Raw genomic sequence first — 25,490 nt, 5'->3', positions numbered from 1 at the left:
CTCAGCTGCAGTCCCTGCAGAACCCGACGCCTCTCTACTTCCACAACAAGCCCCCTCCTTTTCCCTAGCCTGCATCCAAGCACTGGAGAGGCAGCTATTCCCCGAACACCCGCCCACCTTTCCGATATGCTGACCCATTATTGGAGCATTTGCGAACGACCCGTTAGCCGATTGGAAAGACATACTTTCAATCACTCTGGCGGGCGGCCGTATCTTAGATACATAGCTGTTCTCACGTTTGCTTATGAGGCGAACTTAAGGTTTGTTCGTATTGCGCTGAGCTGAAAAGAATTCTGGGAATTGTAGTTTTGCCCGACACTTGTCAAAAAAGGGCTTCACCGGTTTCCCAAAGGCTGAGTTAAAGATGTACGGATGTGTACATCTCACATCTTAGCGTTGTGGAGCCTAATGTATGAATGTTGACGTTATCTTTCACTGCGGGTCTGCCTGTTCTTTGATTCATAAAATGCGGATTCAGACTGTGATGGAAGCACATTATCTTCTTGTAACAAAAAGGAACTATTCCTCGTGCATACTAAGCAAGCAGAAAGTATTGACCTGCAAAATGTGATAATGAGAGAAAACTAGTGGTGTCTTGACTATTATGGCATATATCCAGTACAGTCCAAGTTATCTATGATATTCTAGAGAAATTATCTTGATGTCTACTCATTTAAAACTGTGCGCTTTAATTAAACAAACACTCACTAAAAATTAAATTATAAAAATTATTGGGAAAGGAAGGAAAAACAGAATTACCCCAAATTTTCTGTATTTTTATAAAGGCAAAAATTATGTACCCAAACATAAGAGCAGAGCTACCCTTTGTTTAAAAGCAAGCATTTTTGAGAGGAAAAGGTGCTTCTGAACAAGCAGCAACTTATGTGGGAAGTTGATTTCATAGAAATATGGTAAATAATTATTTCTTGGGGGTCATTTTACCTAGAAAAGTTACCTATGTATTTTCAGGGTGTATGTCAAATAACAGTGTATGATAATCCAGCAGTATTGTTAGTCTGGGATGGGCAGCACACAGCTCAGGGGTTCCATGCACATTTCCCTCACTGCACTGCAAAATTCACAGAGGAAGGGGGTGTGAAGAGAGAGAGAGAGAGAGAGAGAGAGAGAGAGAGAGAGAGAGAGAGAGCGAGCTGCCACCAAAATTCTGTTTTGCCCCAACTTAGACATCAGTGATCAGTTTAACAGGGAACAAATTTGACCAGATTGCCATATCAAAGTAAATCAATAGCCACATTAGAGTATGGCCAAAATAAACCCTCTGGTGTTTTGTTTATTATGTCTCAGTGAGAAGTTAATGGATACAGAAGTTGCAAAGCTAGCTGAAAATAAAGCGGAAAGTATGATCAGGATCAAGCAAGATGTTATATTGGCAAACAAGTAGTTCCCCCATCTAAGTAAGCTAAGTAAGTCAAAATCCTATTCATGTTTAGGCAGAAAAAGTCCTACAACTCGCAGCATTCCCCAGCCAGCATGGACATTTTAGGACTTTTTCTGTCTAAACATGCATAGGAGCACACTCTAAGCAAACTAGCTGAAAAGGCAGCAGATAGTGTAGGTGGTGTGGGCACTGGCTGACTAGCTGGATAAGTTGCTCAGGCAAGCAACTGAAGAGACAGGAAATAAGGAGCAGGACAGAGAAGGAAGGAAAGAGATAGCCCACACACTGATGCAGAACCACCTAGGCCCAGCTGAGGCCCCTAGGCCCAGCTGAGGATATTCTGTTGCCTGTGGGGAAAGGACAATCTGCCTTCCCCACCTCACCAGCAGTGTCTTATTGCAACACTGGCAAGAAGAGGACACCCTCCACTACACCTGAGGGCTGTAGGTTAACTGGGCAGTAGGCTAAGAGGTGCAAGGCAAGCTATGTGAAATAGCCAGGGGTCTGCTCCCCCATCCCCCTAAGACAATTGCTTCAGTTTTCCTAATTGGAAGGCTAGCTGTGAGCAACTTCTTGTGAGCAAAAAAGTAAAACTTGATAACTTTCCAATAGATTTCCATCACCCCAAATGTTCTGTTATTTAAATGAAGAAATACAGAAATGTTTCAGTTTCTAAAATGTGTTAGTGCTTGTACAGTTTTGAAATTTCTTTTCTACGCTAGACAAGCAAAATCTCAGTAGGGTATAGGAAACAGAGGACAACAGAATAATACAGTTACCCAATAAAACATGTAAAATGTTATGTAACCAAGGGAGTGCTTCAACATTACATAAGGTCTTAAGGTATTAGTGACTAGTGGATACTACACTCAAGAAGATAATGCAGGACTCCTTCTTTATGAGTACTAGGCCGCAAAATCAGATAACAGAGAGGCATAATGATACCTTTGCCACATCATTTCACAATTTGAAAACATAGTTAAATGGAGACTTCTCATGCACTGAGGATCTTACCATTTTTAAGACAGAACTATAATGCATTATACCTGAATGCATTTCTGAAAAAACAGAAAGCCTTGGAGGAGTTCTGTGTCATTGCTCATTGCTTCCTGTAAAACTATATCTTGCACACACTGCTTTGGAAACTGCTTTGAAGCCAAATAGCTTTGCTAGTAATTCTAGAGGTCAGAGAACAAGCTAAGGACAAATTGTCTGAAATCGCAGAATCTGTGATTTAAGACAATCTGTCCTTAGTCTGTTTACTGTCACAGATTATCTTTACATGGAAGCAAAACAGTTTCAAAAGTAATTTTGTTATCATTCTACTCATTTCCAAGAGTAAACTAGTAGTCAATAAAATGATTCAAATACCTTTCATTTTTACATATTAATATTAATTTTAATCTTATGATTTAAAAAATTAAACTGCAACACTTGTAAGACAGTATTTGCACATGCTGCTAGGGTTTGCTAACAGGGAAACCAAGAACAAAATTTCTTTTAGGAAATAATTCAGAGTATAAACAAAGAGTAATGTAATGACAGTTTCCTAAAGAATTTCCTATGAACTTCTCAATAGATTTGTGGAGAACTTTTCCTTCAGCTTCAAAGGTGATCGCTGTACCTTTTTTAATATGGTTGCAAAAGTGCCAGTCTGTTTTCTTTTTTTACAGAGGTTAGCCTAAAACAGCATTGCCTTTCCTTGTCTTGTGTTATTCCATGAGTCTTTCTGAAAGATGGCTGAATCCTGCTACATATGTGATGAAGGGCCTAGGACAAGGCGTTCAACTTGGCAAGGGCCAAATTCAGTTTCAGAGTAGCTCTAAAGAACCCTATTTCAGTGATGGGTGGGACAGAAGACAAAGGGGAGGAGCAGAACACACAAAGTAATCACATATTTAAGCTTAAGGATGTCATAGGGATACCCATGCACCTCCAAAGGCAGATTATAGGCATCCTGTGCAGGGCGGCCTTTGCCTCCACACTGCTCCCAACTTGCAAGTCAACTAGACAACCAATTTCATCTGTCTAGCTATGGCAGTTTGTACAGGGAGGAAAGGAGGCTGGAGTACTACCAGATATGCTGTACCCTGGCAGATCCAGTGCCCTTGCCTCCAAGCCACCCAGAATGTCTGCTTTACCTCTTCTTTGAGTTTGCTCTAATGACCTTGGAGGCAGAGTCACTGTGGTTTGTCCACATCGGCTACAAGCAGAGAGGAGGTGTTTTCTGTCCACAGAGCTGGGAATTTGAAGACACTGTTTAAGAGCCAGACAATTGCTTGTAAATCTACCTCCTGCTAGTAGATTTCAATCTTTTGGAATGGGAAAAAAACAGCACAGAAGCCAGTTCAATCACATTACTGACAGCTGGAAAGGGATGAAGCTTGGGACAGAAAACATGGATATCTGGAGAAGCCTGGAGAGCCAAATTTAGCCCATAGGCCTGCGGTTCTGTACTCCTACTCTAGAAACTTCTAGGAATATAACCTACAAAAATACTGAGTTCAAGAAAAGAGGCATTTGGTAAAGTGGAAAAAGGAGAGCAAATGTCTGTATTAGAGAGCGGGTATGTTGGCACACAAGAAAAAGAGAATAGAATGCATTCCTGGGACAGAGGGTATTTCTAGATGGTCTTTTATAATTCAGTGCCTCAGTCACTGAATTTTATGGGATGTGTGCATCCACAGGATATTCTACTTCACTCATGGTTTCCCACTGTATCTTCAAGTATTTTTCTTTACACAAACACACATGTGGATGTGCACAAAAGATGGAAAAGACAACTATGTACACAATGCCTTTTCACTGATAGTGCCAGCAATCATCTATCTAGAAGCATCCAGTAATAAGTATGAATTATAAAATACCCAAAATTTGATGTGCTTGTTCAGTTTGGACTAATGGTGCTTCCAGATAGATGGCTCTTAATTCTATCAGTCAAAAACTCTTTTGACTTTCCCTTTCTTGGTAAATTTCTACAGTGACACTTTGACACCTGATTTTGGCGGTGGCATCTCAAAGCAGCAAGAGAGGAGGTTGTGTGTGTTGGTACAGCTCATCTTCTCCCATGCTTGTCCTTAAAAGCCTGTCATGGAGGTTGTTCTTGCAACCCAGGAACCACAGTTGGCATGGTTTTTTTAAATGCCAGCTGCAAGGGCAGAGGGAGGGTGCTCCAAGTTCATAGTCCTGGATCAAGTTTCTTTCCTTGGACTGGGACTCTGAATTATCCTCTAGCTATCTAGGCTGTTTTCAGAGCCATAGCATTCCACGGTTATCTTATCACTAATACAAATGAATACACTTTAGAATATGCAAAAGGTTTATATTTCAGGCTAGATGCAATAAATGCTGAATTATACCTCTGAGAAGATCCCTTCTGACTCAAAATTTGTCAATAGTTTTTATTCATGTATATTATTTTTTTAGAAATCCATACACTCTTTGATGTATATTGCACAATATTTGTTTTTTATTGATAGGTGGAAACTTTTAAGTACAATTTTGAAGTGATATGGCTTCCACTCAGTATTTTCTCTTTGGATATCTTCCAAGTCATTTTGACAACTGCTTTTTATGCTAGTTGTCCAAAACTCATAAACTTGTTTGTGTCTGTGGTTTTTTCCTTTTAATATAACCTTTCATTGTTACTTATTTACATTGTAAATTTATTATTATTATTATTAAATGTTCAGCAGTTGCAGTTCATAGTAAGACCTCTTGCACTTTTTAAAACATTTAGTTATCAATCTGTCAATGACCATTCCAATAAGTTCAATAAAACAAAATCAGTTATTTCCTAAAATCCAGAACAAGTACTTTGTGAGTAAATAATATAACCACTGAATAAATAAGACCGTGTTAAGATTTAAGTTGATGTTTTTAATTAAATAAACATGAGGTAGTACAGAGTTGAAAACCTGAAAATTTTTATCATGCATAGTAACAACTTTAAGTTGATACAAAACACTGTATGAATTATATGCCCCCTTCCCCTTCTCCCCCATTTCACCAGAGATTTGTTTGCCATTATTCTTTTGAAACTGGGAGAGGAAAGCTGTGCAAAAACATAATAATTTTACACTAGCCTTCCCAGACCTGGTGCCCTTTGGAATTTCAGGCCAATGGTCAAGACTGCATGGAGCAGTAGTTCAAAACATCTAGAGGGCATTAGATTGGAGCAGCTTAGTATAGACAGCAATAGGGACTGGTCAGTGAAAAAATCTCTCACCAGCATTCAAAATCCTTGACTGGTTTCCAGCATTGTTCCAAGCTCAATTCGAAGTGTTGCTGCTTTTCATTACCATCTAAATCCATTTAAGCATAGAAACCATTTAAGCTGCTCCTATACCAACCTGCACTTGTACTGAGGTCATCTTTGGAGTCTCTTTTCTAGGTCTTTCCATCATCTGAAGTAAGGCAGGTGATAATTGGGGGTTAGCAGAGAGAAAGAGATTTCTCAGTAGTAGCACCCTGCTTGTGGAATTCCCAGAAGAATTCACCTTCAACATATAGTTGGCATTTAAAAAAAATCTTTCCAAGCTATAAAATATATTTGAATGTATTAATTGCTTGGAATACAGTTTTTTACTTCTATTTTATCTTGTTTTTGTAAGCTGCACTGGAAGCTGTGCTGAAGGGTAGCATAGAAATCTTTAAAATAAATAAAATAGGAGCATGTTGCTGATACACTAAATCTCTGCGCAAGTTTATAACCATTCTTAAATGCATTACAGCCCTGTTCATAATAACATTAACATACAATTGAGAATGTTCTCTTGATTAATGTTTGAAAGGCAGAAAGCACCATATACATTATCTCAGGTCTAATAAAAGTCTCAAGTGGCCAAAGAGGGCACGTAAACTAATAAAGTAGCCCTTTTCAAGTATTAATGTTGTATTACAGAACTCATGTGTCTACAGTCTGCAAAGTGAAAAGAAGTAAGTGCAGCAGATGGGAGCACCACAGGGAGAAAAAAAAGAAAGTGGCGCTATTAATTATGCTAAGCCTTAAAGTCTTTCCCATTAAATGATAATATTGTTTGTCAGAAATATTACTTAGAAGATACGAACAAAGGCTTAAAAAAAAAACAATAAACAGATATAGTGGGAAGTAAGGGCAATATGACTTTTGCTTTACTTTCTACTGTAAATAATTTAGGAAATTTATTTTACCAAGTAATAGCATCATCTGCTTTTACATACACACACTGTGTGTGTGTATGTGTGGCGCAGAGTAAACCAGGGTCTCCCATGTGGCCCTGTTGAGGCACATCAAGCAATTTCCCACCTTAGCACCTTAGCAGTTGGAGGGAGGTGAGGTGCAGGACCACGCAGGACCCTGGGGCAAACAGGAGTCCTTGATGAAAGATCAATTTGTTATCCCATCAGCTGATTTCTTGCAGGGAATCTTTTTTGCTCTCCTTACAAACTAATGGAGTGATTCCTCTTAGACTTATATAAGGGAACAAAAAGAAGTTGAAAGTGAGGTGGTCCTTAGGTCAATACGATGGGAGATAGAGTTCACCTCTCCTTTGGCTGTTTTTAGCACAAAGGGTATTTTTTTCTCACAGCATGCAAATGAATGGAAAAATTGCACCAATCGGTTGCTTGGAGATAGCAAGAGAGAAAGACAGACAGAGGAGCCAGAGAAAGATAAGAATAAGTGAAAGGAAGGAAGAGGAAAAGGAAGGACCAGAGATGGAGAGGAGAGGAGAGGAAGGAGACAGGGAAGGGAGAGGGAGGGAAGGAAGGAAAAGAAGAGCCAGCAAGAGATAAAAGTGAGGAAATAAGAAATGCCAAAAAGAAAACAGGTGTGTGTGTGCATGGAAATATAAAAGAGAGAGAGAAAGAAGCCAGAGAGAATGGAGAAAGGAAAATAAAGAGGAGTCAGAGAAAAATAAAGAAGAACCTAAGTGTTCAGAAGTGATGGTCTGTGACAATTGAACAGTGATTTGTAATAATTTGCAATTGAGGGGGAATATGTAAGGATTTGTAACGATGGAAATAATCCAAGGTAGTTTTTGCAAAATACACCCCCACCCAAAGAAAACATTTCTAGTACACTTGTCGTTGTTGCTGTTACATTACTATGTTGGACTGCTATACTCTTTTTATTCTACTGTATTTTGATTCCTTTGATTTAATGGAGATGCTCCCTAGTGGGGCCATAGGAGCTGTTCCCTAAATCCACTCTATGTGTAAGTATTTTGATTTGGAGTACTTGTGCACAAAAAATACAGGTGCATTTTTTTTGCAGGGAAGTTTTTTTTCCGCTTCCATTGCCTCCTCACAATGCCGTCCGGCGGAGCTTTTTCGAGTGGTGCAAGGCCTGGTTCGCCCAGGTCCTAAGGAAGATCCGATGCCACCCTCAAAGGCCCGCTGTGATGACTTTGCCAGGCATTTCAGGGAGAAAATTGCTCAGATTCATCACGAGCTGGACTCCACTAATGAATCAGAGGTCTCTGAGGAGTCGCCAATGCTACCGTCTGGTCCAAAAATATTGGAGGAATTTCAATTATTGCGGCCCAATGATGTGGACAAGGTGCTTGGAAGAGTACGTCCCACCACTTGCCTATTGGATCCTTGCCCATCTTGGTTAACAAATAACTCTAAGCACGGGATTGGGACCTGGATCTTGGAAGTGGTTAACGCTTCTCTGAGGGAGGGTCGAGTGCCTGCCCCTTTAAAGGAGGCGGTAATACGACCGGTCCTGAAGAAAGCGTCACTGGATCCAGAGATGGCCACTAACTATAGACCTGTGGCCAACATCCCGTTTCTGGGCAAGGTGTTGGAGCGAGTGGTGGCGGGACAACTCCAAGCACTCTTGGATGAAACTGATTATCTGGATCCTTTTCAGTCCGGCTTCAGACCCGGGTACAGTACTGAATCTGCCTTGGTCGCCCTGTACGACGACCTGTGCAGGGAGAAGGACAGGGGGAGTACATCCCTGTTGGTTCTTCTGGACCTCTCGGTGGCTTTCGATACCATCGACCATGGTATCCTTCTGGATAGGCTTGCGGGATTGGGGGTTGGAGGCACTGCTTTGCAGTGGTTCCGCTCCTATCTCAACGGTCGATTCCAGAAGGTAGTGCTGGGGGACCATGTCTCTACGTCATGGCAGCTATGCCATGGAGTACCACAGGGCTCCATTCTATCCCCTCTGCTATTTAACATCTATATGAAACCGCTGGGAGAGGTCATCAGGAGGTGTGGGCTGCGGAATCATCAATACGCTGATGATACCCAGCTTTACCTCTCGTTCTCCACTAATCCAGGTGAGGCAGTGGCTGTGCTGAACCGGTGCTTGGCCGAGGTAAGGGAATGGATGAGGGCCAATAAACTGAAACTCAACCCAGACAAGACGGAGGTCCTGTTGGTTGGCGGATCGGGTTTCGGAGAGGGTGGATGTGACCTGGTCCTGAATGGTGCAACACTCCCTCTTAGGGATAAGGTCCGCAGCTTAGGAGTACTCCTCAACCCAGAGCTTTCTTTGGAAGCTCAGGTGGCAGCGGTAGCGAGGAACGCCTTCCTTCAGCTTTGGCTGATTAATCAGCTGCGCCCCTACCTGGAGTATGACTGCCTGGCGACAGTGACACACGTGCTGGTGACTTCCCGCCTAGACTTCTGTAACGTGCTTTACATGGGGCTTCCCCTGAAGATAGTCCGAACACTTCAATTGGTGCAAAATAGAGCTGCCAGGTTGCTGACGGGGATGGGGCGTTATGCTCACATGACTCCAGTCCTCCGTCAGCTTCACTGGCTTCCCATTGAAGCCCGGGCCCAATTCAAGGTGTTGATTATGACCTATAAAGCCCTAAACGGCTTGGGTCCGGGCTACCTGAACGAGCGCTTACGTCCGTATATGCCCGACCGCCCTTTGAGATCTGCGGGAGAGTCCCTTCTCCGGGAACCCTCCATGAAAGAAATTAAGAGAGTAAGTACCCGGAGGAGGGCTTTCTCTGCGGTGGCGCCCAACCTATGGAATTCACTCCCCAAAGAGGTCCGCCTGGCACCGTCGTTACTGGTTTTTCGGCGCCAGGTAAAGACCTTTTTATTTAAACATCATTTCAATTGTTAAAACATATGATCTGGCCAGGGCAACTTCTTCTTCCTTCTCTTTCTCCTCCTATATTTTTATTTTATACTGATAATTTTAATTTTATATTTGTAAATCAATGTATTTTTTGTATTTTTGTATTTAATGGTAATTTATTATGTACTATTGTATTTCAATGTATTTTATCATGTTGTAAGCCGCCCCGAGGTTTCGGCAAGGGGCGGCATAGAAATGTAATAATAATAATAATAATAATAATAATAATAATAATAATAATAATAATAGATGATCCATAGTAGCTTCCAAATGATTCTTTCTGACAATTTGGAATACCATTATGAATTTCAATGGTCATTCCTTGTCCTTCCTCTTAGTACGTCTGACACAGGAAGTCTGTCATTCTAGAAGCCAGACTTGACATTCATAGCAGAAAAGTATACAGGATACTAAGCCATTACTCCCTTCTTCCTGCCAGCATGACCATGATTCTTCAGGCTCAATCCATGAACCTCTTACCTGTTGGGAGTAAGAAGGATGACAGTCTTGGGCAATCATTCCCATGGACTGCTAGATGTATTCCAGATGATGATTCAGAATAAAAAAGTGAAACATACTTCAGTGACATTGGGGAGGATGGCCTGGGTCAAGATTCTGAGATGCAGGAGAAGGAGGAAGTGATTATCTCAAGGCCAGGTGCTTCATCAAGGCAGGCAGTTCCTGGGAAAGGTGGGAGGGATCTCGGAGGATGAGGAGTTCTCAGAGGCAGGCCAACCCTTTCCCCCTGCCACCACTGACTTTGGGGCGAGTTTTCACCAAAGACCGGAGTCCCAACTGAATGAGCAGCACACAGAGAGAAGGTGTGCTCACCTTCAGTGAGCCCCTCCCAAAGGGATGGGCCCAGGCATATTCATAAGGAGAGTTCCTGGAGGCCAACACTAGATTGGGTTCAAGAAAGAGCTCTGTGCCTGCTCAGAGATCTGTTCTGGGTGATTTGTACTTGAGAGCAATAAAGAAAGTTGCAAGGAGAATGGTGTTTGTTCGAAGGAGAAACCTTGGCTGATGACAGCACCTTCCTTTATTCTTATTTTCAATTCACACTGAGGCTCCAAAATATCAGTCCAGGGTAGTTATCAAGAAAATCTACTCATCAGCTATTAATACTCATATTTTGTTTGAGCTGGGAGGAAAGAGAGATAGTCAACTTGATTCCCACCTAACCAGCATCCTTGTTTCAATGAGCCAGCAGAGGGAGGATTTTTGCTACTGCATTAATTTTCATAAATGAACTCAAGTTCTGGGCACATAACCAGGTCCCAGACAGCCCAATACTTAGCACCCTTGACCCAAAGAAGCTTCACTCTCTCACTCAAGAGGAGTCTTGTAAAAATCCTATTCCTTCCCTTTGCCTCCCTATTTGTTCCTGCATGGGCACCCCTCTACCTCCAAATTCATTGCACCCAAGAGAGCACAGACATGGAGAAGCAACAACCTTCTTACTAATGTTTGAAAGGCCATTGTATAGCCAGATCCCCTCTCTTCTCTTCCATCATGGCTTCCACTTTGCTGGAGAATCCAGTCAACTTTTCCCTGCTACTTTTCCTCTCTCTTCCCCAGGCTTGTCTTTCTTCTTCCCTTCTCCTGCCAGCCCCCACCTCCATATCCCTCCTCCATCTCTACCATACAGGTACTTCATCTTCTCTCCCTGACTCCAATCTGCTACGCAATGATGTTGAACCATTGTTCTCCATGTACATGCCTAACTACAACTGTGGATTTGTATGGGTGAAATTTAACCCTATAAAATACATACGGCCATAATATAATCTTTTGAATGCATGTTTTAATTCTTCTCAATTAATTATTATTTGGTTAATCCACTGAGTGTTCAAGTCTCCAAATCCTACCCCTTGACCTCTTAAGCCCTAAGCTTGGGGACGCTCAGTGCTCAATGCTAAAAGGTCCCTGTAAGTATCAAGGTTGTATGCATGGAAATGCTCACTTGCACATCTGTGCAACAGTGACACTTGCTAACAAGCTACATTATCAACAGAGCTTAATAAAAGTTATTAAATTCTTTCTGAATCCTGCTTTGGAAATCACGCTGCCCACAACACACCATCCAAGATTCATTTGTTGATGGTGAGATCTGTTAGGAATTTCAGTTGGATATTCTCAGTTGCGGCTTTCCCAGTAATATTATTCCTTTTCCAATGAAGCCTATGAAAGCCTTTCACAGCTTAAGTAAGCATTTTTGGCTTATCATTTGCAGTATGATTTGTTGAAATATATATGATTAATATAAAAGCAGAATGGGTAGATAATACATCCCCTTACTTCAGTAAAAATGTAATTTGAAAGCAAACAGAAATTTGATGCCAAATTCAAAACATATTCTTATTCTTAGGATGGAATACAGGCAATCCGGTTGGATTAAATGTAATACAGAGTTGGTGCTAGTTGCTCTGAAACTTCAGCCTATTTATTTATTTATTTATTTATTTATTTATTTATTTATTTATTATGGCTTTTATAAATGGTTTGATTCGCAACAGCTCTCAGAACAATGTACAAGTTAAAACATTAAAACAATCTAAAGCACAAAATACACTCAATATATCACAGCCTGGATTAGATGGCTACCAACAACAATAATAAATAGTAATAATAATATATAGTACAATAATAAAATCACACCATGCAATGTTCAAATAAAATAAAAACCAGTATAAAATCTAATAACATTATTTAAACATTTAAATGCTGAAGAAATAGTTTCAACTTGAGTCATCATGGTCTGAGATTGGGGACCTAGGCACAGCTACAGGCCAATTCAAATGTTACAGAACTTTTGCATGAAAGACTCTACAATGTAAGTAATTAACATGCAATCATATTTAGTGCATCTGAAAGTTTCCATGCATTTTCTACCATTCAGTTAAACTGAATCATAAAACCCCAGAATAACGTGCTGTTAAGTATATAAAAGAGATAAACAAGAAGCAAAGCAGAAAGGAAGGAAAGCACAAACAGAACAAGAGAAAGAAACTGGCAACAGAAACTAGGAGGGGAGCAGAGAGATGCCAGAGGGATGTAGAACAGAAGAGAGACAGTGAGAAACTGGGAAGACTGAACACATGTCAAGGCTACTGGGAGGGAGATGCTGCATACTGAGAAAAGATTAGTACAGTTTAACACACAAGTATACATACCAATACTGCCATCTACTGTTTTCTGTTTTTAAGTGCAAACAATATTGTAGTCAACAAAGCAGGAGTACATAAAGTAGTTGCTAACAAAGGCTATTTGAAACCTGTCCCTATCCTTATTCTCAGACCTGATTTTAGATGTTTTGGTAGCCAAAGCAGCAGCAGGAACCACTGCTTGTCACTCCCTGTACCCACTTGGTCACACTCTCTTGGCTAGTTCTTATTATACAGGAGGGACAAGGATCAAGAGAGCATGTGTTCATTCACATTGCAGCAAGCTTGCAGGATTCTGCTATGAATTAGATCTTGAGCAGGGGTCATGGCAACTCAGTTGCACAGAGATGCAAAACAGGAATTGATCAGCACTTTGGAAAGCTGTAAATTATTATTGTTATTACATTTTTATACTGCCCATAGCCAAAGCTCTCTAGGCAGTTGACAGCAATATTCATAGAATCATACACTGAAGTCACCCATCCCACTTCTGCCCAGGCCTGACCCTGCTTAGCTTCCAAGATTAGGCAGGATCAGGCACTTCAGGCTACATGGAAGCTACATGGAAGCTAAATGTTGATGAGGCTGGAATCCAGACAAGATCGTCTATTTGATGCTCCAAAAAGACTGAGCATTAAGTGCAAGTTTGAATTCCTTTAGATTGATTGGAGCTGCCTCTAAACTGAATGGTTTTTTTCTCTCTTAAAACAGGCCTGGCCTGTTTTAGCAACCTAAGACAGCAACAGTGTGAAAGCGGCTATGGCTTCAAGGTTCCTTGTGGCTGGATCCCTTCACGTTTGAGGACAGTAATACAATCTGCTCTGAATGTAGGAGAGCCAACCCCTACAGTCTTTCTAGAAAAACATTTCCTTAGGAGGTTGGAAATCATAGAAACATAGACACAGAGTGAGTCAGAAGGTGTCTCCGGGGCTATCTAGTCTGACCCTCGGCTCCACCTGGCTCCACTCACAACGTGCCCACCATGTGCATGTCTAGCCTATCCTTGAACACCCTCACTGATGGGGCCTCAACCACCTCCCATGGAGCCCATTCCATACCCTCTGGGTCCTAACTGTCACGAAGAACTTCCTGGCATCTAAATTGAACATTTATTCGCTGAGCTTCGCTCCGTCGGGAGCACGTCCTGCCCTCCAACTCTTGAAGTATTCTCGGGTGTAACCCATCAGGGCCCGGCGGCTTTGTAACATCCAGTGCCCTGAGGAGCCCCTCAACTTCTAGGGGGGTGACTCTTATCTGTGCCCTTAAGTCCCCAGCCTCATCTAATCTCCCATGCAGATCTCCTCCGTCCTGCTTTGGGGAGAACACAGAGGCAAAATAGTCATTTAGCCCCTGTGCCTGTTTCCTCGCATCAATCACTGGATCCCCTTCCTCCTTATTTAGTGGTCCCACTACCTGTCTCCCCTTCCTCTTGCTATTCACATGCTGAAAGAAGCCCTTTTTGTTGCTCTTGATATTCTTTGCAAGTCTCAGCTCGTAATCAGCCTTAGCCTTGCAGAGAATCCTTCTGCAAGGGGCCTCCTCCCCCCAGTATACCCTTTTGTCTATTTGCCCCAGTACCCATTTCCTATGGAGGTTCCTCTTGCGTCTAATCCCTCTAACCACCTCCTTTTGCATCCATGGCGGCCCTCTCCTTTGCCTCCCCTCCTTACTAACTAGAGGTATCATCAAGGCTTGCAACTCTAAAACCTCCCTTTTGAGTGCCATCCACCCCTCCTCAATTCCCTTGCCTTCCAGTAACCTATCCCAGGAGACTTTCCACAGTCTGGCCAAAGTTGGCCCTCTTGAAGTCCCAGCTTCTAGTGCTCAGCCTACTGCACATCCCCATTCCCCTGATCTCAAAGCAAAGGATGGAGTGATCACTCGCATCCCGAGCTCCCCTAATCTGTACCTCATCTATCATCTCCTCCCTGTTGGTCAAGACCAAGTCAAGGATGTTCCCCCTGCCCCTCGTTGCCTCTCGGACCCTCTGTGTGAAAAACGCTCCTTCTATAGCTCCTAGGAAGCGATGTGACCTGGCTGTCACCACTGAGTGAGTCTCCCAACTAATATCTGGGAGACTGAAATCTCCCATGTGTCTCTCCCTCGAAATATCCTTACAATATCCTGCAATGCCTTTCTGAAACCACTTTCCAAAACATTAATTCTGGAGTTTCTTCTGAGGATAATGGGTCAGAATCTTCTTCAGAAGAGTGTTCATGGTTCTAGTCCATGACAACCATGAAGCAAGTGGAGACTGGGCAACCCAGAGTCAGAGGTGGTAGAGCACTTTCCTTCCTGGCAGGTTCAAATCCTGAACACCCAAACAACTTCAAACAAACAGGCTCATTCACAGCTTAGCTCCTTAAGCTGAGACTTGATCATCAAACAGGACGCGCTCCAACAGAGCAAAGCTCAGGGAGCCAAGGTTCCATTTAGATGCCAGGAAGCACTTCCTGACAGTTAGGACCCCGAGGGTGTGGAATGGGCTTCCAGGGGAGGTGGTTGAGGCCCCATCAGTAAGGGTATTCAAAGATAGGCTGGACATGCACATGGTGGGCATGTCGTGAGCAGAGCCGGCTGGAGCCAGGGGTCAGACTAGATGGCCCGGAAGACCCCTTCTGACTTGCTCCGTTTCTATGTTTCTAAACCAAGCTCTGTTGGTTTTATATCATGCAAGAGATAATTCACTTTGTTGGAGAATCCTCAAATGGCATAGCACTGCTGAGATCAACATGGTATTGAGTAAAGAGGGAGTTGACTTAGTTTGCGATTTTGTCCTGAACACAAGGAATAAACTGCAGTAACTATGTCAATTCAACATTTGTTTGTGTGTGTGTGCATGTCTTTTATCCAGAGGTTGAAGATCAATTAATTACCGTGTAAGATGCTGCTGAAAATGGTACCTTTCACCATAAAAGCTGGTGAAAGTAAGTGCCCTGAAAACAGACAAGTCACCAGGGTTCCAAATTACATTTGGTTAAGTGGCATGTTTTGCAGGATTTAACCTGGAGACATAAGGCTCCTACAATAAATCTATTAGCACGATTAGGGAGATGGCCTGGATTAGCAAGAGCTGGCACACAGGAACCATGTCCTCCACCTATTCTGACAGGCATACAGTAAACTGTTCTAGTCTCTGCAGACTGAAACAACAGGATCCAAGCCCTCCTAAGGGTGTGCAGGTCAGCCTCCCCTTCACTTGACCACATCTTATGATAAAAGTACTGGCTCTGAGAAGATGCCTGATGCTCCAAATCAGGTTAGTAGTTTTATTCACATCAGCAATTCAGGGTCATTTTTAAGAAGTGCATATAAGCAGAGAAGGTTAGTGGCTCCAATTTAAGTGGGGGAAAACATCACTCCAGGAAAAAAAATCTAAACTTTTTAAGGAGCTATCCATGATGCTGAAGACATGATGCTGGGGGATCAGCACCATGGATAGCTCCTTAAAATTCGGACAGATTCCCCAAGTAGATACATTGCCTTGCTTAAATTGGAGCCATCACAGCATCTATATGAAAAAGCAGTGTCTTTCTATCCTTACTAAACTGTGCCTCATCTCTATATTTTGAAACAAACTTGTTATTTTCTGTTGGTAAACTATTTCACAGCATGATGTCAAACAGGGAAAAGCAGCCTTGAAATGTTGTAACATGGTGCATTGGTATTATCTGCACAGTGCATGTTTAACAGCACAATTTTATGAATGTGCATTCAGAAGCAAATCCCATGGAGTTCAACAGGGCTTATTCCATGGTAAGCAGTCACAGGATTGCAACTTGAATTGAGGAAATGTATGATGTGAACAACGGTACAGTGGGGTTCCACATTTGTTGCATCTTTTCCAGAATATATATGGTTGATTTTTTTTTTTTTTTTTTTTTTTGGAAAGGGAAAAGAAATGGTGAGCATTGAAACATGGCATTATGATGATTATACCAAAGATGATGTAGGGTTGTCAACTCCCCAAGCACTTTAAAAGACAAGTGCTGACTGTATATTTAGTAGGAATAAAAGCTGGTATATACCTCATATTTTCTAAGTCTAACTTAGTATAATGCGTAGCTCAATCCTGTACATGCCTACTTAGAATGAAACCCCATTTACTTCAATGAGCCTGACTCCAGGTAAATATGTGCAGGATTGCATCCTTTAATGGACACTATCATATGCAAATCTCATTCACAGAACAGGCCACTGCAATTTTGTTTGCTTTTTACTGCTACTGCAAATGCGACTCATATAGTTCTCCTCTATCTTTAAACAGTATTTAATTATATACTAAAATGGAATCCGTCATGTTTTTCTGGAATTATAAAAGGGGAGGATTAGAAATTAAATCCTTCAAAGACCTATTAATAAAAGTAGGCAAGCAATATCTAACCTTATCTCACTATCTGCTCTCCTGCTGCACATTTTGTAGTGACTGTAAAGACCATTTGATGTATAGATCATCTTCACTACTTAATTAATAGTACTGTAGCAAGCCATGCTTGACTAGCAGCTTTCTAGGGTCGATTCGTTTTCATATCAGGCTTATCATACAAATTTCTCAATGCTGCAGATAAATTATAGCGGTACTTCCATTCAAGCCAATTGTTTCCAAGTGATAACTTTACTATCATGAAAATATAGGGCTTTCCAAAAGTATAATCTCAACTAACTATAAGGAACTATCACAGTCTCTGCAGATTTCAAAATCATACGACAGTGGGTGCACTCATGCAGCGTGCCACTCCACCCTTGCAATAAGCTACGGAAGATGGAGTGTTCTGCAAATGGGGGTCACTATGGGTTGTTTACCCCCTTCCTTCAATCCTTCTCCCTTGATCATCCTGCAGGTATATCCAGAGATCCTGTAGCAGGACTGATTTGCCTCCTTCTCCCTGCCACAATCACAAACTGTTCAAACTGTTTTCAGTTCATTGCAGCTTTATGTCCCTTTATTCACCCTCCCTTCCTCCCTCTCTGAATTCTTCTAAAGATCATAAAGTCTGGCTTGATAACTGACTTTCATGATTCATTTTGACAATCGCTTCAAAATGCCCAAGCAGCACCTTGGAGAGGCTGCCAGAAGCTGACAAATATTTTTACTTGTTTATTTTTTGCACCTTATTTTTCCTACCCCCTTATTTTTAGCTGCATTTGCACAAGTGCACAGGAATGCAGTTTGTCGGGCAATGTCAGAGGAGTGATAGTAAGCAAGACCATTGACCAGAAGAGGGTCCAAATAGGTTTTTTCTTCCCTTTGCTTTCTCTTGACAGCTATCAAAAGGCAATTTGTCAAGGGAACACAAAGGAATCAGTGATCTTTGCTTCCAAAAAAGAGATGATGAAATTTACACCCCCCTCACAGAGAAAACCTTGCCTTTACTTTTCCTCACAGTCTTCTGGGTGATTCACATTTTGAACTTTTTCTTGTCATTCCAGCTGCTCAGGAATGTTCAAAAAGTACATCCCACCTCATTTCAGGCAGAAAAGGAATTTTGACAGCAGGTGGTCAGATTGCTAGAACCCCTTTCAAAGCAGGTTTTGAGAGGGCAATGAGTGGTTTCTGCTTGAGATATATAAGTGTATGAAGACTACTGGGGCAAAAGCACAAAAAGATGAGCCTCTCATTCCCTTTGCAAGTAAAGGTCACTCACTGTGTCTGACAGGTACTCAGACACACTTGAAAAATGTGGCACAAGGGTCTTGCAGCCCTTGCCAAATAGCTTCCTAGCCAAGTCCTGGTACTCACATCAGTCCCCTGGGTTCAGATTACATGATAACCAGTTGTAGGTACAGCAATCCAAGCAAGAGCCCAAGTCTTGACAGGCAACTTGCTACCGTCAAACAAGGAGCCCTGTGGGAATTGGTCCAGGTTTGCACAACCCACTATGGGTAACAACAGAAATGAGAACACCTCAGATATAAAGAGCTCTGGGATTTGTAGTTTTCCAGGCTGCCTGAGTTCTTGGTGGGGATGTCAGGTGGCCTGGAAAGCTGTATGTTCCCTGGGATCGGGAAAGCTGTATGTTCCTTGGGAAACTGCTGTTTCAGCATCCCCAGTGTCAAGGAGTAATGAAGGAGTCACAGAGAAAAATGTCATGAAAGGCCATGTTGGCTCTAAGAAGTTTTAGGTAAGGCCTACAGCTCTTTCTGGTAAGTAAATTATTAGTATTACTATTATTACTACTATGATTATAATCACATTTCATTAATACCCCACAATTCTTCCTCTTACAAGGAACCCATGGCAACTTACAAGGTTCTCCTTTTCATTTGATCCTCACAACAAGAATCCTGTGATTTAGGTTAGGCTTAGAGTGAGTGCCTGGCCTAAAGCCACCCAGTGAGCTTCATGGCTGAGCATATGTTAACAGTAAATCATTCCAAACATGCAAAAGGATGAATGGTCACACATTTACAAAAGTATGTCTTTTTCTCCAGTCACAGCAGCTGATAACCTAAGTACCAATAAACATTCTCTCTAAGCAAAACTGCTGCTTAAAAGCCTTGAATGAGAATCTTCAGACAAACCATCTCAGCCATTAATAAAAACAAAAATGCGATATTTAGCCCATCCTTTCCCAACTAAATGCCCTCTATACATGTTGAATTACAACTCCCATCACCCCCAGTGGCCATTCTGGCTGGAAGATTATGGGAGCTATAGTCCAAGACAGCTGCAGAGCACCAGACTGGTTGGGCAAAGATGGTTTAGTCACTTACATAAAGTTATTGCTCAAATCTTAGGTACCTATTTGTTTATATGAAACTATCCATGTCTTTGATATCCTAGCATTGTTTCTCCTCACTCTCACACATCACCATGCATTCCTTAACCACAGTCCTTCCTCAGTCTTCTGCTCCTTTGCCAGTCCTTTACACTGAACAGTTGTACCAAGATAGGAAATATTTGTGCTGTCAGAGTGCACCCATGCTATCGCAACTGCATCCCAAATTTCTCAAGCCTGTGCTGTAGGGAAGTTCACAAAGCACTTAATTTTTTTGTTTAATTGCTCTAATTTTCTGTGTATTTTTTTACTTTCATAAACATATGAAAAGCTGTATTTCATAGAAATAAACATTATAAAAACAATTACCTAAAGTTATGGTAAATGAAGCATTTATAACATTACACAATATAATTTTCAATATAGGCTATGATTTAAAAATTGTCATTTTAAATGTTTCTAGTTGGTTAATCCCTTGGAGAATAGAATTTGAAATGTGAATTTTTATATTATTGTTTCATCCCCCATACTAACAGCATAACACTATGCAAGTTTGCTCAGAGAGAGATGAAGTCCCATTGGGTTCATTTTACACTGACTTACTGAAAAGTCAGTCCGATAGAACTCATTTTCAATGTTGTATACAATTATATTTAACAAAATCATAATCATAATAATCTCTCATACCTGTGCCTCCTATTCAGTGTAAGTTGAAATGCGTAAGCTGTTCTAATTCTGTAATACTACGAGTAGCTTGTTCTTGTATAGTGGAATTAATAGTAAGATGGTGTACCTCAATTATCTGGAACCATTGTACACATGTGTTATTACATTTTGCAAAATGTTACACCCCCGAGATAACCTTTATCCAGTAAGTTCATAATTCTATATATGTCTCTATTTTCCCATTTTGCAAACTGTTGTGTTGACATGTGCCATCTCAAAGAATGATAGATGATTTTTAAAAAGAGATTAAAAGGGAAATTAGAGAGGCTAGCTTTTGTGCTCTTCCATACTTTGAAAACAGCTTTTGTAAATGGATTAATAATGTTGACTAAGTTACATAAAGCAGTGGGAAGAAAGGGAAGAGCTCACAAGGACAATTGCTGGGGGCTAGGAGTTTCCATGGTCACCCAGTTCTGTGAATTGCTGTTCCAAACAAAAAGAATCAATCGCTTCAGCTGAAAAGCATCATTATACAATAGCTGCCCAGCAGCTAAAACACTCCACCAATCCTAGAACATGCCTATAAAGAGCATTTCTTTTTAAATTAGATATTCCCCCACCACAATGTTTTCAATAAGGGGCTGCCTTTAAAAAAAGATGGAAAAATGTATATTGGCAGAGTCTGAAAGAGCAAATGAAATCTTGATTCCATCATATTTTTTGCAGCTACTGCAGCTGCAAGACAGGTACAGTGCAATCCTTCACATGTATATTCTGAAATAAGCCTTGGTAATTGAATGGGACTTACTCCCATTTAAATGGATGTAGGACTGCAGCTTAAATTTTGCAACCACCCACAACCAACAAAATACAGATTCCGCCACATAATGTGAGTGCCTTGCATCTAATCCTCTCTCACTTTGAAAGGGTTTTGTAGTATTCTCCCTTTTATTGCCAATTTTGTACTAAGACCTATAAAAGGCCTTTTCCCCACTGTGTATTTTGCCCCCTGAATTTATCTTTTTTCCTACAAGAAATTCTATTCAGTCTGAGATAAAAGGTACTTGGCTAGATTGTAATATAACCCCTTCAAATTATATGGGGAGGAATGACCTTGTACTCCTTTGTTGCCCCTTACTACTCTTGACAAATATCTGGACCAACACCACTGACAGCTGCCCTCATGAGTGTCCAAGCAGCACCTTGGTGAGACCATCACTGACTAAAAGCCCCCACCACAATCACAAGCTCTTTTGTGCTTGCTGTAGCCTTTTTCCTTCCTTTCACCATTTCACTTCAGGAGATTTGAAAAAGCAATTTCTGATTTGACAATTAGTAACAGCTAGCACACTGGAGGAGCTGTCGCTGGTTCACTGTCCCATTTTTAATTTTTTAGTGAAAGAAATACACACAGTTCTTTTATCCATTTTTATTTTATGCACTTTTTTAGGCAGACTTGCTAAAGGTGCATTTCTGTAGGTTCAAACTGGGCAGTCTTCCCTGGGCAATGTCATTGGTGATATCTTCTATCAAAGTCCAGCAGGAACCATTCATGGTCATTGACCCAGGAAGCTGAAGGAGCTTTTTAAAACTTTGGTTTCTCCTGACAGTTGTCAAAAGCCAATCTGTCAAGAGTAATCAGAGCTGCAAGTGGTCTTTGCTCATGAAAAAAGGTGGTCAATAGATCATCCCCTTTGCAGTGAGATCATCTAGGTATGTCTTTGGATCTGACTCTTGTCTGTTCCCTTGCACTTTTTCACCCTTTGCCAAGATTCTAGTGCTGAACAATGTGCACCATCACCTTTTCTGGGAGATTGGAGGTTTGACAGCTAGCTGACAAAAATCCCATTCTTTCTTGTATTTGTTTCTTTGTTTTTGGATAGGAAAATATGCATTCATGCCTGCATATGTCCCTGTCAATAAACAATCCTTCCTGCCCCTCCTCTCTCGTCGTAAACCTGGTGCTAGAGAGGGAAGCAGGGAATTGTCCCTGACCTTCTGAAGGGTTTTGAGATGACCACACATCTTGAGCTACCAGATCCAGCAAAAATTTGTGGAGCTTTACTTTTCAGTATGCTAGGCCCATGACCCTCTTCATATCTGATACTTCTTTGCAAAGCGTCCTATTTCCTATCATTCCTGGGGTAGAATCACTTTGATTCATTTCTTTTAACACTGAACTCCCTGTCATTCTTCCACCTGATTCCAAACTACTGAACCTAAGCCTACAACAAACTTATTGCACAGGTGTATTTTACAGGTCTTCATACTTCCTCTTATGGTTGCAGCCTTCAATTGATCTTCTGGTGAGGTCTGTCCCAAGACACTTTGCCACCTGAGGCAAAGTTCAGATTAGTGCCTCCTCTTCTACAGGCAGAAACCATCCAGAGTGGCAACTGAATCTTACTTCAATGGTGACCATGGGGCAGAGTCTTCTACCCTGCCTGAGGTCAGGAAGGTGACTTAGGGGGCACAAGGCAGGCTGCATAGCCCATGCAGTGCTGGCTTCTAATGCCTGACCATCATCAGCTGTCTCTTGTGTCCACTGCCCAAGGTATCTGCTTCACTCTGCCTACCTGTAGGGCCGTCCCTGATTTCAGCTTTTTCTTCAGAGCACGTCTCCTGTCCCTGAAACCATTTCTCCATTTTTTATTTTATTCTTTTACTACCATTGCTATCAGCTCCTCCTGGACAGACAGGCATTCCTTGTACGCCCCCTGTTGACTACAAATACTCCAGAGCTGCTCACAGCCCTTGTCAACCAATCTCAACTGGGTGCTCTGTCAACTGAGCTTCCAGTTCAGTTTTGATTCCCCTACGCTGCTACAGATCAAACAACCTCTATCTTCTCCTGTGCACTGCTTTAATGATTTTGCAGGCTGCAGCTTCTGTGCTTGGACTTACTCTCTTCTATTATTCCCTCCATATCAGCTCACTCACCAGCTCACAGCTTGTCTCTGAGAAAAGGCTGTTGCATTCCTGGCACGGTTCATACACTCTCCATTTCCCGAAGAAGGTAGCACTTCATGGTTGAATTTCCTTTCAATGAATAGAGCCTACTGAAAGTAAGCAAACACTTAAAACACACAATAAAGCTGTAGATCCCACAACACAATGATAGTAGATCAATACCTGGCATTGTTTTGTACACTATTTCTTGTTTTTTTGTCCTATCAGGTTCATTCACTAATTCTCAAGTTCCCATTGCATTACAGTACACTACTTAAAATTTAAAAAATAAGATGCAAACAATAAATGTAATCTATCATAAGGGCTTGTAAAGGGCCGAAGGCTCAGTAGAGTATATGCCAGCAGTGGCAAGACTTGCTCAAAGGAAGAGCCACATACAGTAAATGTCAGGTGTTTGAGAGCTGCAAGTGGACACGCGTTGGCGGCAGCAGTGGGTGGCAAGTGGCGATTGGGCGCCCATGGGTGCCCACAGCAGCGAGTGGTGAGCTGCAAAATGAATTCAAAGAGCTGCATGCTGCTCCCAAGCCTCAGTTTGGCCACCCCTGGTAATGCAAAAGAACCCAGGTTCAATTCCTGGTGTCTCCAGGGGCATCTTCACATGATGAGATAACACACTGCTGAAACATCATTGTAGCAGGAAAAATGCATCCTTTACACTGTTTTGGTGGGGAGTGGTGTTAACCAGGGCTTGTATTTCTTTGCCTTCTACATATTTTTAAAACAACAGAGTGTTGCTGCGATATAGCTGCAGCTTAGCAAATCTGCAACTTCTCATAAGGCTTTTGTTATGGTATGTTGCAATTTTAAATTTAATAGCAGGCTTTCCTCACTCTAAAAATACCCACTAAAATGGCTGAAAAAATGGGAGAGGCCCTGAAGGATGATGATGTAAAGCAATGGCTTACCTCGTTATGCCGAGAAATCGACAGTGGGAAAACATGGGAAGAAGAACGTTGTAAGCTGTCTTGGGTTCCTTGCAAAAGAAAGGAATGTGGGACATAAATACAATGTAATAATAACAACAACAGTAAATGGAAGGTGATGTCATCTAGATCTTGTATAAAATTCTGTGAAGAGGGAGGGTGCTTGTACCTCAAATGTTCCATATGCCAAAACACCACATATGGTACAGTAGTGTAGAATTTTTCTGATATAAAGCCACCATTTCATGGGTATAGCTAGATGAAGTACCATCATGAAAGAAATAAGGAGTAAGGTTATTTGCAGCATGCTTGTCTGTTTGCATATATTGTGTACCTACTTTTGCCTCTAACTCAAGTCACTAAATACAAGAAAAAAACTACCTCACTCAGCTGTACAGAATACAAATGGCCTGAAAGAAGCAGCTGTTTACTTTCATGGGCCGTCATTTGTAGTTCTCAATCTCCATTATTCCAAAGGGCCAAAGGGAGCGCTGCTCCAGAGTATCTATAAATATCTATAGATGTTTAAGTGTACTTGAAACCTCACTCAGTGCTGGCATATTTTCAATGAAGGGGAGTAGTAGGAATATTTTTATCCCAAAATTTATATTAATTTATACATTAATTAAATTGGTGAATGCCCTGGACTGAAAGAAAAGCAAACAAACAAGTTGGTCATAGGTCAAATCAAGCCAGAATTTGTCCTGAAAGCAAAAATGACAAATCTGAGGCTGTCAAACATTGGGCACATCATGAAAAGGCAGAACTTCCTGCAGAAGACAATAATGCTAGGGAAAGTCAAAGGCAGAAGAAGAAAAGGAAGACCAAATACAAGATGGATTGACTCAATACAGGAAGCCACAGCCTTGAACTAAGAAGAGCTGAGCAGGGCAATCATGGATAGAACATTCTGGAGGGCTTTAATTAATAGGGTCATCATAACTCACAAACAACTTGATGGCATGAACAGCAACATACAAAGGCAATTAATTAAACAACAACTCTGTTGTGGCTATTAACTATCATGTTCTGGATTCACAGATGCCCTTTCAGGAATGGAAGGAATCCTTCCACCAGTAGAAGGAAAATTTCCCAAAGAAGTTCTTTTGAATGAGAGGGAAGAGATTTCCATCAATGCCCCCTTCCCACAGCAGCTGCATTCTTCCAGAGGATCTTGGCCCATGAGCATTTTTTGTGAGGTCCAGTGCTATGCAAAGCAGAAAGAGAACTGAGGCTCAAGACTGTGTGAATAGATCTCTGGATCTAAGCCTTTGCTTTTAATCACCTAGGTGTTGCTATTGCACTAGTTATAGCAACAAGTATATTCCAAATGGAAGTATACAGATTCAAAACTTCCACATGGAATCCCTCCAGCTGCCCTTACTTACTAGGGCAATCTGCCCCCTATTCCTGGTAAATAACCATCCCTGTTGCTGCTTCCTGATCAAAAGCAGTGTGCCTGTGTATACCACTTGCTACGATCATGGGCAGCAGGTTGCTGTTGCACTCATGTCCTGCTTGTGGAGTCCTGTGGTTGGGTGCTGCGAGAACAGAATG

General features: G+C 41.6%; 1 protein-coding gene across 2 annotated transcripts in view; it reads right to left on the bottom strand.

The window, feature by feature from the left end:
• Positions 1-23,983, bottom strand: part of TTBK2 (tau tubulin kinase 2) — a 107,149-nt gene extending 83,166 nt beyond the window's left edge. The window contains exons 1-2 of one of the 2 annotated variants that reach the window (XM_044436208.1): positions 23,916-23,983; positions 22,981-23,096 (exon numbers count right to left, since the gene is read on the bottom strand). The gene's annotated coding sequence lies outside the window, so the exon portion shown is untranslated. Of the gene's footprint in view, positions 1-22,980 lie in introns of both variants that reach the window. The other variant, XM_044436210.1, reaches the window with a different exon arrangement.
• Between the last annotated feature and the right edge of the window lie 1,507 nt (positions 23,984-25,490).

The sequence above is a fragment of the Varanus komodoensis genome, unplaced genomic scaffold, assembly GCF_004798865.1.
Source record: "Varanus komodoensis strain SLA01 unplaced genomic scaffold, ASM479886v1 scaffold3, whole genome shotgun sequence".
Lineage (NCBI taxonomy): Eukaryota > Metazoa > Chordata > Lepidosauria > Squamata > Varanidae > Varanus > Varanus komodoensis.
The sequence above is the reverse complement of the archived record's forward strand: the minus strand, read 5'-3'. Positions and strand labels throughout refer to the sequence as shown.